The sequence below is a fragment of the Myiozetetes cayanensis genome, unplaced genomic scaffold (assembly GCF_022539395.1).
Source record: "Myiozetetes cayanensis isolate MyiCay16 unplaced genomic scaffold, myiCay2020 scf15, whole genome shotgun sequence".
Lineage (NCBI taxonomy): Eukaryota > Metazoa > Chordata > Aves > Passeriformes > Tyrannidae > Myiozetetes > Myiozetetes cayanensis.
Window position 1 is genome coordinate 15,221,176 of NW_026087159.1, and position 12,666 is coordinate 15,233,841.

Genomic DNA, 12,666 nt, shown 5'->3' on the forward strand with positions numbered 1-12,666 from the left:
ATTCACATTAGCACATCCCAGGGAGTGAGGGGAGAAGAGTGAGGGGAGAAGAGTGAGGGAAGAGGGTGAGGTTCACCAGATTTATCAGGAGGTTGTGTGGAGCCATCACCCAGCCCCAGAGGAGACCGGAGTGATGCTTTTTGGGGCATTTTTGGGGGATCAGTGGGGCTACAAACTGGCACAGCTTTAGCAGGGACCCCAAAGGTGGGGGTGGCAAACCTGGCTTAACATCTGGCTGCCTAAAAACCTGGCTGGCTAAAAACCTGTCTGCTCTAACCAGCAACACAGAGATGTTCTGGAGGAGCACATCACCAGGGATGTTATTTCTTTAGGATCTCTTTTCTGGCCTCCTCAATATTTGTTTTATGCAGCTGCCTCCAACATCTGCTTTTCATCTGGGCTCTTTATCCAAGGAGGTATTCAAAAATGCTTTTTTTCTTTCAGCTGCTTTACGTGTCTCCTGCCTTGTCAATGAAACGTGCAGATAACTGAATTCAAAAATCACTTTAAAATAGATTATTGAGTGTTTTACATACAAATAATTAAAGGAGTAATGTCAGTGCTTTCCACGTAACGGAGGAGGGGGAAAACAGCGAGATGAGGCTGAAATTCCTCAGGGATCTGAAAGTGGCTGAGCCCGTTCTGCAGTTTCAATTTGAGGGGGGTTTTCCCACTTTTCTACCTGAGGGCTTCGAAGCTGCTTCCCCAGCCCCCAAACCCTCCTTTCTGCTCTCGGGGCGATCGGGACTCAAGCTGTGCTGTCAGGATCCACCTCCGGAGCACGGAGCTTCCCGGGAGAGCAGCTCCTCCTGGATAAGCATCCAGCCTGGGTGGCAGGAGTCGCCGATTCCTTGGCAGGAAAACCCTGCGGGTCGTGGCAGCTCTGCCTGCCCCGGCTCGGAGGGGGGGTGTGCACGAGTGGGGGCCGTGGTTCAGCTGTCATTCCATCCCACTTTCGTGCAGTCCCCCCCCCTCCTCCCCGAGACACGCGGGGTTGTTGCTCTTGGATAAAGGAGCTGAGGCATTTCTCGAAAAGCAAATACAACTTTTGACCTCAGCGAGGAGCAAGATTCTGCCTGGATTGAAGGTCAGCAGCTCCATGAGCTCCTGATGCCTCCCCCCTCTGATTCTGCTCGGAGAAAAGCCCTTTTTCTTCTTGGAAAATCCCCCTCCTTTTGATGTTTTTCCCCTTCTTTGTTATTTATCTCCTCAGACAAAGCTCACCCTTGGAATGACACCCCTCCACATTGCAGCATCTCCGTCTCGCTGGGGCTGAGCTTCTCTTGCCTCTTGGATCAGCCACAGCACGGGCAAATCTGCATTTTCTCACGTAGATGATGAACAGGGAGGTTTGGAGCCCCACGAGTGACCTTGGTTGGGCAGAAAGCATCCCCCACACGCAGGTGGGGGAGTCCAAAGCATCACCCACCCTTCCAGCCTGAAGGGCAAATGGGGTTTGCATCCCTTCCTCCTCCTCCTCACCTCCCTCTGAGCTACCTGAGCAAACAGCCCATCCTGTGGAAAGGAGGTTGGAAAAAAGCTGCCAGGTCGTGGCTCTGATGTCCACAAGGCACAGGGGACTTCAAGGAGGGAAACAGAACTGGGACCTGGTGGGATCAGGGTCTGCAAGCCCCCAAACCAGCCCTCAGGTGCCCACCTGGATTCACATCCCCTGTTTTTCTTTAGCAGGCAAAGGAAAATCTCGTGTGTTTGTGTGTGTTCCTCCATCTGAAAATGTAAAACTATGGTAAAGTATCTGCTTATAGTGTGACCTCCTAACCCCGAGGGTGGTTCTGTTCTGGGGTGAATTCCAGCAAACCACTGGGCTGCTGTGTTTACAAGGAAAATGCCTGTTTTCCATGTTCTCAGGGCCATGGAGTGTCTCATTAACAACCCTTTGGGGAAAAGCAGGCAAGTTAGCAAGGAAAAAGTCACAAGGAATATATATTTCTACTCCACTATTCAAAAGAGACAAAAAGAAACGAGCTAAAATCAGATTTAAGTAATTGTTTGGTAGCTCCTGTGGTGATGCATCTGCTCTGGTTTAAACCACGGAGGTGCTCAATTTTCCACCCAAACTCAGCACCAGGACTCAGAGCAGTAGCAGGGTGAGTGCCCCAGGTCATCCTTGCTAAATTGCAGGAGGGATTTAGCCCACCCTGGGGCCTGGGCTGTGCTGGAGCCTGGACACACAAACCCTTCCCGAAGGATGCTGGCTCCCCACCGTGGTGACAGCACGAGTCTGGCAAGGGATCTGCCAGAGGAGGCAGCCAAAGGGAGCGAGGCTGAGGATGGGAAGGTGGTGGATGGGGCTCTGAGCAACCTGGTGTAGTGGAAGGTGTCCCTGCCCATGGAGGGGGTTGGATTAGATGGCCTTTGAAGGTCCTTTCCAGTCCCAACTGTTCTGTGAAGGCTGATGAGGGCCATCCACAGGGTGCTGGCACCCCCAGCCCCTGGGACCTCCATCCCCCCTTCAGCAGCTGCTGTTCCAGGAGCTGTTTCAGCGAAGGGCCAGGGGAAGTGACAGTTGCTGAAGTGACAGGCAGGGTCCCCACGGTCACCCCGCTCTGTAAACAGCTCCCGTGTGCCTGGCGCCGGATCAGAGCCCGGCTGCGGCCACAGACGAGCCAAAACCAATAGATTTATGGAATCCAAACATCCCAAATGCACTTTATTTACACTGCTGACACTGAAAGGAGAAACAGATGCTTCTGCCTGGGTGCCTGTCCAGCCTAATTTCAGGAAAACATGGGGATCAGTGGGAGGGAAGAAAGGGAATGGAAACGTGCAGTGTGTCACCTCGGTCCTTCCCATCCCTGTCGCATCCTCACCCCTGTGTGTGTCTGAACTCAGCTCTCTGGGCCTCCCAGAGCCACACCTGCACCTTTAATCCCATTTCCTCCTGATTATCCTGTCAGACATGTGGCCAGGAGGCCGGAGTGTGGCTCGTGCAGCTGGAAACCAGCACTGCTTTTAGCAAACATCATCTTGCCAGGTGACTCCATGATATGATCCCCCCATAAACTCCTGTGAAATTCCAAACCTGTATCACCAAGGAGCTTTCCATGGGCTGTGGCCTGGCTGTGTGACCCACAGGGTCACTCCCAGCTGCACCCTGGGGGCTGTGGGGTGCAATCAGGACCCTGCTCTGCCCCCTCCTGCACCCAGAAATTCCCATTTGAGGTGTGAAACACCATCACACTGCTCTGACAAACAGAAAGCTCCCACCTGGCCCCAGGTACCTCCAGAGCCTGAGCTGGAGGGTTGCAGAGCAGTGCAGGACTGTGTGTGGCAATGTCATTGCTTGTCCTACCTCAAATAATCCTGGGGGCAAAGGAGTGGATGTTCAGCCCCCAGGGGATTTATTTGGCACAGCTGCAGCTTGCAAGAGAGAGGTCACAAAGCCAGGCTGGAATAAATAGGGGTCGTGTGGCAGAGGGCTGAGGTGGCTGGGGAAAGGAGCCACCAGGGACCAGGTGTGGAGCTGTCACCTCCCAGCATTGCTGTGACACAGTGGGATCACAGCATGGAATCTCAGACTGCTCTGGCTGGGAAGGGACCTTAAACTCCATGCAGTTCCACCCCTGCCATGGGCAGGGACACCTTTTATTATCCCAGGTGGCTCCAAGCCCCGTCCAACCTGGCCTTGGACACTTCCAGGGGTGAGGCAGCCACAGCTTCTCTGGGCAACCTGTGCCAGGGCCTGCCCACCCTCACAGGGAGAAATTCCTTCCCAAAATCCCATCTGAATCTCCCTTCCTTCAGCTTAAAGCCATTCCCCCTTGTCCTTGTCTCAAGGCATCTGCCAGGACGAAGGGGGAGGATTTTCCTTCGGGCTGTTCTAAACCATCCCGCTCCCAGCAGAGGGCACGATGTGCAAACAAGAGCAGCGATGGCCGCGGCCAGGAGCGCTTCCAGGGATGATGCAGCCAACAGGAACGAGGGTGCAGAGCCAGAACCCCGGGCAGGACGTGTCGGACACGGCGTGTCCTTGGTGCGGCCGCTCAGCACCACGTGCTGTTCACACATTCCCAGCCGGAGCCAGAGAGGCCAAAAATCTCCTTGCACTTTCGAGAGCGCTCGGTTTCATTATAAAACACCCTCGGAGCTATTTTAAATGTCACTCGGAGAAACAGCTGTGAGTTAGAGAAAATGGAGCCAGCAACAGTTAGAAGAAACCCATTTTCTCGTAATTTTCCAGAATTTTGAGGCACTGGTATCAAACCACCAACATTTCCCAAGAACTCTCAGTGTCTTCTATCAAGATGATTTACCACAAGGAGCAAACCCATCTCTTCAGTTCAATCTGCTCATGTGGGTTCTGGGAGATTAAACTTGTTTGGATTATCGGTGCTTCAGAAAACAGATCTCTGAAAGATGACCCAGTTGTAGAAAAAATGCTTTCCTGTCTAACTCTTTTCTTCTCAGAAACAGCTCCGTGGACTATCATCAAACTTTCTTTGAATTATTGTCGAACTTTCTTTGAATGAGTCTTCCCAGAAAAAGAAGGAGAAAGGTTCCCTTCTTACCTTAATGATTTAAGTGAGGTAAACACACTGTGTAGCCTCATCAGTGTAATTTAACAATTTTGGTCATTCCCACGACCTGGGAATTCCCCTCTTTGTGCATCATGATGTTTGTATTCCAGGCTTTGTTTGATTTCAGCTTTCTGCTCGTGCGGTGAGACTGCAGTGATGCAATTCCTGGCTGACACGCACTTGAAAGCATTGAAATCTAAACCAGTTTTCTTCCAAGAGACAAAGTTTATACATTTCCAGTGTCCTGTGAGAGCAGGACACAGATCTTGTGAGAGGCTCATGCCTTCCCCATGCCAGATGTGTCCTGCCCATCCGTGCCTTCCACTGGAATTTCCAACTGCAGAGGGATGGGTGCCTCTCCCTACCCCCAGAAAAGGCTTTTGTGATCCTGGAGAGGATGGATTGGGGGGTTTGGTGCAGGAAACACTGCCAAACACTGGCACAGGTTGCCCAGAGAAGCTGTGGCTGCCCTGGAAGTGTCCAAGGCCACGTTGGATGGGGCTTGGAGCAACCTGGGCTAGTGGAAGGTGTCCCTGCCTGTGACAGGGGGTGGAACGGGATGAGGATCCCTTCCCACCCAAACCATTCCATAATTCTGTGATTCTGAGCTCTTGGCAAAGGCAGACTTTGAGGTCTTTGGCAGAGAGTGCCCTGACATCAGAGTCACAGCTACATTAACAGTGGGATATGCTGGTTCATAAACCAGCCCAAAACACTGAGGGAATTGAATTCAAGTGGCAAATAAAAATAGTTCATGTCTGTTAGTCCAACACTTTGGGTGTTCCAGCCATGTAGATCCCTCATAGCCTGGTGTGCTGTCCCAGAACACCCTTGTGGAGCATCTCCTTCCCTTCCAGCCTGACCACTGCTCAGAGACCACACTTAGCCTTTGCTTTCATTAATTTCTTAAGGAAAGGATTGTCCTGAGGGCAGAGACACCAGGATGATCAGGCAGAAAAAATTCCTGAGCCAAGTGGTGAATCCAGAGATTAAAACCCCTGTGCTCCTTGTGCACCAAACACAGCCCTGGTGGGATTGTCCCCGCTCAGCCTCAGCTTCTGCCAGAGCTGCAACTGCAGCAGAACCTCCGAGAGAACACCCATTTGTGATAAATAAATCACAGGCTTTAACCAAACAAATTTTTATTCATTACAGCACTTCAAGTAGCATTTCATCTCTCCTGAGAGTGTCTCGTTTCAAGACTAAGAGCAGTGTATCACACAGTGCACCAGGACACCCCTCCTGCCCGAGGGATCAGCTTTGCTCGGCAACGCACATCAAAGGGCTTTCATTGACTCAATGACATTTCTGCTCTGCCTTTTCTCACTGCCCAGCCCTCAGAAGAGCTTCCTTTCAGGTCCCCTGAGAAGCCCTGTCAGCACCCAGCACTCACTGCTGGCTCCACAGCCACCACGTGGGGGTGGCAGAACACATCGAGAGGTTCAGTCTCCCAACAGCACCGTCTGTAGTTGTTGGATCTGGGGCATCTCCCAAGCAAAGGGCAGGAGTGGTTGGAAGTGTCTACGGCCACTTGTGTCTTAGGGAGTGTCACAGAATCAGTCACAGAATGTGCTGAGCTGGAAGGGACCCACAAGGATCATTGAGTCCAACCCTCAGCCCTGCACAGGCCCCTCCTCAAGAGTCGCTCCCTGTGCCCCAGAGGATCATCCAAACCTTCCCTGAGCTCTGGCAGCCTTGGGGCTGTGCCCGCTGCCCTGGGGAGCCTGTTCAGTGCCAACCAGCCCAGCTCAGTGCTCCATCTGTGAGTCTGGTGGGTCACCTGGGTCAGAGATATTTTAGGACATAGATCATGTCTTTAGTAAACAACTACATATTGGCTCAACAGATCCCTGAGTAATCCTCTAAGCACCCTTTTGATATAAAAGGTAGTGGGGTTGCTTTACAACCCTCCCTGAAATGTCATTTGTTCCACCTGCACGGTGAATAAAGTCTAACCAAAGGCACAGCCAGTGGGGGTGTCTCAGTGCCAAGGGGCTCCTCAGCCCCAGCTCCTCTCCATGACCACAGCATCAGCAAACAGGAGGGTTTAAACCCCCTGGGGAGCCCAAATAGGAGCCTTGGTCCTGCTTGTTGAACAGTTTCCAAACCAACGGCTTGGAATTTGTTTTGAAGTACCTTCTGTTGGGTGTCACGGCACCGCTTCTCCATGAACAGGCTCTACTTTGATTTCAGCCTAGACCTGTGAGACATGCTGAAAAATATCTTGTAGTAGATGTAGACATTGAAAATCCTCAAGAGAACGCCCAGGATGTAAGTGAGGGACCTGAGAAGGGCAGCAGCCGTGCTGGGCAGGGGAAACAGGAGAGCCCAGGGGCCGTGGGCGGGAGCAGAGGCACCGCTGGCCGTCAGGAGATCGTCCACCTGGAGCAGGGCACACTCTGCAGCCACCAGGACCCAGACGAGCCTGGATGCCATCCTGGCATTCTTCACGGTCCGTAGGTGCCGTGACTCGGCGGGGAGGAAGGTGATCAGGTAGGCCTCCAGGGCCACGGCGCTGAGCAGGACGCAGCTGGCGTGGGCGTTCGCCGTCAGGAGGTTCCGCGCCAGAGCCGCTGCAGGTGATGCACCCGCACCGAGGGTCCATGAACACACCTCCAGAACCAGGCTCACCACAACCAGCAGGTCTGCCTTTGCCAGGCTGGAGATGAGCACCACGGTGGACTTGGAGGAAACCCTGGCAGACTGCAGGGTGATCATGGTGTACACACTGCCCAGCAGGCCCAGCACGGTGCTGAGGGCGTTGGAGGAAGACAGGACAAGGTACTGGATGTATTTAAGTGCCAGGTATCTCCTGAGATCTTTCATGTGGTCTCTCTCCATCAGAATGCCAGTTAGGGAAGAATACCTAGAATGCATTAGAAATTAGGGTGATTAAATGTAAAATTAGTGGGGTAGATTCCAGGCAAAGTGCACAAACACATTTGGGCGTCAAGAACTGGTTGGAGATGACTCACAGCTCAGGACCTGAGCTTGTGTTTGCACACTCGTATCTTAAACAGGAATGCAGTTTGTAAAGTGCTTGGATGTTTTCAGGTAGCAGCATAACTGGTGTGATATTGCAGAGTGGGAACTATCCCTGTGTGGGTTAAGGTTACAAAGAGCACCAAGAGGTTAACTGGGTTAAATTAGTAGTCCTTCTGATCCCAAAAGAAAGAAAGATGCTTACAAAAGATGGAGTGAGGATTAGACGATGAGTGAGGATTAGATGATGAAGATCAGTATAAAAGATTAGCATAAATGTATAAGAATTATGTTGGAGAGACCAAGACAAAGATGAAGAGCCGTGAAACAAGGATAGTAAGGTAGGGAAGGTGAGATGGGAGGTGGAAGTAAGGAGGAAACACTCCATGGTTATCACTGAGAAGTTTTAACTGGTAGAAGTCCCTGAAAATTTGAAATAGCAAATATGGGGCCTGTCTTTGAAAAGGAGGAGTTGGCCGAGAAGAGCCAGAAAATGGTGAACTTCAATTGCCAGAAAATCTTAAAATAATCTGCTAATTCAGTTCTACTAAAATAAACAGGGAGATTGTTATCCAAATGGTAGAGAGGAGATAAGGAAGAACAATGTGGGTGTCTCACAGATCATAAATCTCCCGGGTGAGCACCAGCAAGTGTCACATTGCTTGAGCCTCATTAAGAGTTCAAATATTGTTTAATGAGGCATTTTTATAGAGGAACAAGGTAAGAAATGTGGACTAGATGAAACTGGGATTAAGTCATGCATTGGGGTGGGATAGTTAGGGAAGGCTCATTATCAGGAATTAGAGGAATGATGTGTCAAGTGTTCTGCAGAGATCTCACATTTGGGCATTTTCATTAACTGTAATAAGGAACTTGGCAACATTTGGGTCTTGGCTGAAGTGTGTGACCAGCTTTGAGGCCAACAGCTCAAGAAAAGTGTCAGTCACTGAAGATGTTTCCAGGAGGCTGAGCCCCAGAGATTTAACTGAGAGTAACAATCCCATTTCTTTCATGCTGAGCAATTATCTCCTTATGTGAATTCTAAGAATTCCCAATGGGACTGCCTTGGAGCTGGAACTACTGAGCTTTTCCAGTGCAGTTACCCAACAGGTCTGGCTGGGTGCTTTAGTCACTGCCTGGTTTTAGTTGTGGTGGGATGATGATAATCCTGAGTGATTCCTCTGAAAGGTCCTGAGCCAATTTTGTTAAGGCTGGGATTCCCGTTGCCTGTGGAGACTCGATCTGCACCAGGCTGACTCATCTGAGATTACATGTGCCTGTTCTCCTTTGTCTTTTAAGTATCTGATCCAACTTGCTACAGGAATGCTCTGGGGAAGAGGGAGGGAAAACTTCTCCCTGTACTTCAGGTGAAGTCAGTTTGGTTCATCCTGCCCTCGTTTTCCACAGTGATTATGCAGAAAAATGATTGTGCATTTTGTGGCAAAAGCAAAACCTTTCCAAAATCAGTGGTCTGTGCTCTCCCCATCAAGTCCAGGAGCTTTGAGCCCAGTCCTGGTGCAGCCCTTTGGTGTTCCCTGTCTGCCCAAGATGGGCTTTGCTTCTCCACTGAGGACATGGGGAACAGTTAATCTCTGACCACTGATGTCTGAGCACTGGCTGGACTTAAATCTTAGAGGTCTCCTCCAACCTTAATGGCTCTGTGATTGGTTTGATCATTTGTTTTGATAGAGCACCAATAAAATTGAGATCTATTGGATCAAACCCATGTGGATCCACAGTGTGAAGGCTCATTCAACTCCCTGGCTACAAGTGGAGGAGACCAAAGTTGTGATAAGTGCAGGTAAATCCTGATTTATCTTGCTACTCAAGCAAATTACTCCTTTGGAAAGGTACAATAAGCATGTTCTCTTTTTGTTTACAACCACCAATGGGTGGATTTACAGGAGATCTTGTCCCTGTGGAGCATTTTAACTCTGAGTTTCTGGACATTGGGTCCTACCTTACACCCAGGGCTTGGTGATCAGCTCATCTAAGGAGGAGTTTTAGGAATGAGGAGCAGCTGGTCCAGCTGGAGGAGGTGCCCAAAGCAGCCAGTTGGACACTGAGGAGCTCAGACTGTTTCTCACCTCCTCCCTTCTTGAAAAATTCAGCATTTTACGTAACACTACCAGCATTTTCCTTAACACCACCATGTCCTTTGGAAAAGAGCTGGAGTTCCTGGATAGAAGATGCCTCCCCACTTTCTGTTAGAGACATGGCAGAGGTGTCCTTCCTTCTGAGCCACAGCTGGCCCAGGAGTCAGGATCATTGTCACAGGATCATTGTCACGGGATCATTGTCACAGGATCATTGTCACAGGATCATTGTCACGGGATCATCGTCAGGGCTCCCTCCTGCCTCCCTCACCTCTCTCACACTGTGATTTAGTGCTTAGAACTGCATCCAGAATGCAGCAGAACGAGGTTTGGAGGTTGGGTTTCCTCCTTGGCCGCAGGGGATTTAGATGTTTATCTCTCCTGGGTGTCCCAGCCAGCAGGTTACAGGTTGTCCCCAGGCAGGGACGCTTTTCATACCTGCTGAAGGAATCTGGGCACGGGGTAAGGAAACAGGTGACACCCTGGGCCAGGGACAGGAACAGGCCCATGTGTCACCACCCAGGCAGCTGGGGATGTTTGATAGGGAAAAGAACATCCTGATTCCCAGTTCTTGCTCCCAATGCAGTTTGGATACATCTGCTCTGGTTCATTAAGCAGAGCTGGGTGCTCTCTCATGGAGAGCTCCAGTGGCCCCCAGCAGAGCTTTGGCACCTGCCAACACACACCCATGGAATGCCGTGTGGGCACGGGCTGGGCTGTGGCAGGAGGCAGGGAATGGTGGCAGGAGGCAGGGAATGGTGGCAGGAGGCAGGGAATGCTGCCTGGGGGCCACGAGGATGGGGAGAGGGCACAGTCCTTGCTGCTCTACCCAAACCCAGCACCAGAGATCCACCCAGGGCACAGCACCGGTCAGACCCAGCCTGGTCAGACAGAGGTGAGGCTGAGGAGGCACTGGCTGAAGGACAGATTGTGCAGGGAGCCCAAGGAGGGGATGAAGGCACGGGCTCCCCTGAGTGCCACTGCCAATATCCCCACCCACAGCAAATTCACAGCTGGGAAATCCTGCCAGCCCACCAAGGGCCTTGGGGAGGGGGAGCAGATGCTCCCCACCAGCAGACCCTCCCCTCTGCCTTCACCTGGGAGGTGGGATTGTGCCTGGGATGGGGCCAGCTGGGAACAGGAATGGGGGGCTGTTTCCAGAATCGGTGAAGGAGGAAACCTGAGCCAATTCATCTGTTTCTTTACAGCTTTCAAAGCAGCCTCCTGCTGTCTGTGGATCCCTGCACATGGACAGTGACACTTGGACAGATCTTTGGGAGGATGGAACCTCAGTTCAAGCTCACGGGACGTTTCCTGGCCCAACACTTTGCATTTTCAGTGGCACAGGTTTTATCTCCACAGAAATCTCTCTCCTGACACACTTCCCAAATTCCACCTAATAGTAACTTTTGTTGTTGTAATCTGACAGCAAACCACCTCCCACTCTTAGACAAATACTTCCTTTCAAAATTCCTCCTGGAACGGTGTCAAAGAGTATGCAGAAGAGGAGACAAAAATTGGGAGCACAGATTTCCATGGAACATCCTGACTGTAATGAAGTGCTACTACTATTTAATTTAAAAGGAAAAATACTTACATTTGCTGGAAGAAGCATCCAGGAACAGTTTTCTGCATCCCTGTGCCCCGTGTCTGGGGCTGCAGCAGAGCTGAAATGGGCCACTTCCCTTGGATTGTTTCCTGGGTTTTATATATAGTGCTGCACGTTCAGCACCACGTCAGAGCGCAGAGCCACGGCGACACAATTTGTTTGGCTGGGCAACTTCCCCGGCGCTGGTTTCACAAGGATTACTCACTGGGATCGTGGCAGCCATTAACTTTCAGCTGTCTGGAAAAACTGATGCCCTGCGTGGAAGGGGAGTCCCAGACACTTCCTCGGAATCGGGGGCTGGAGCAGATTACAGGGTGCAATCCTGCACTCGTCTGGCTGAGCCAGGGTTATCCATGAGTAAAGAACTTATTCTGAGCAAAGGAAGGATGTCCCCTTGCATGAAAAGCTGGACTGGGCTCTCCTGGGGAGTGTTTGTGTTGGTGTTCCCTGGGAGACCCGGGCTGGACGGTGATGACGTTCACTGACGCTCCTGGTTGTTCTCCAGGTGTGATGTTGGATGGAAGCCAAGTTCATCCATGTTTCGGGAACTCTCTGCATGAGGTATCAGTGAAGAGTGGAGGAACGTCCCACAGGCACCTTGGGATACACCCACAGCCACATGAACCCCCAGCACAGCTCCCAGCCCTGCGTGGGATGTGGATCTCCTGCTGCAGCCAGGACACGAAAACAGGGAACTGAAGGCTGTGATGGTTTCTGATCAACAGGGAGGGTTTGCTGCCTGTCCAACACCAGTCCTACCATTCCCCTCATCGCTTTTTGAAGGGATGAAGAGCTGTGAGAAGATAAAGGTGCTGAAATTCCAGATGCTGCACAGCTCTGTCCCTCCTGTTCCCACCTGGGGGAACATCCCTGCCCAGAGTACGATGGCAACCCTGGGTCTGCACAGGGGCTCTGCAGGAGAACATCTGTCAAAGCCCCTGGAAACAGGGATTGGGTGGTTGGTGATTTATATAACTTGTGCTTTGATTTAAGTGTGTAAATATTCACTTCTATATTTGATTTTAATGAGTGAGCTTTCGCCCGGGACTCTCCGTAGCAGTTTTGTGTTTGATCACATTTTACAGCCTCTGTTGCACTTCTCAGCTCCTGTTGCACTTGTTTATTTTCCTCGCTTGCCCTGATGATCCAGCAGAAGTCTCAGCTGCGAGGGCACCACCCCTGCGAGCGCTGTCCCCGCTTTCCCACCAGCTCAGCATTTCACAACCACCGCGGAGAGATAAGAGGAGCCCTCGGCCTGCCCTGGGCACCACCCATGGCACCAGAGCTTCCCCCAGGGCTCCCAGTCTGCAAAGCCCTCTGCCCGGGGAGCTGGCAGGGTGGCAAGGGGGTCTGGACCCGGCTGTGCCCGGGGCACGGCGGGGAAGTCTTTGCTCGGTTCCCTTGGGAAAGATTGACGGTGGTCACCACTCCCCGGGGCTGA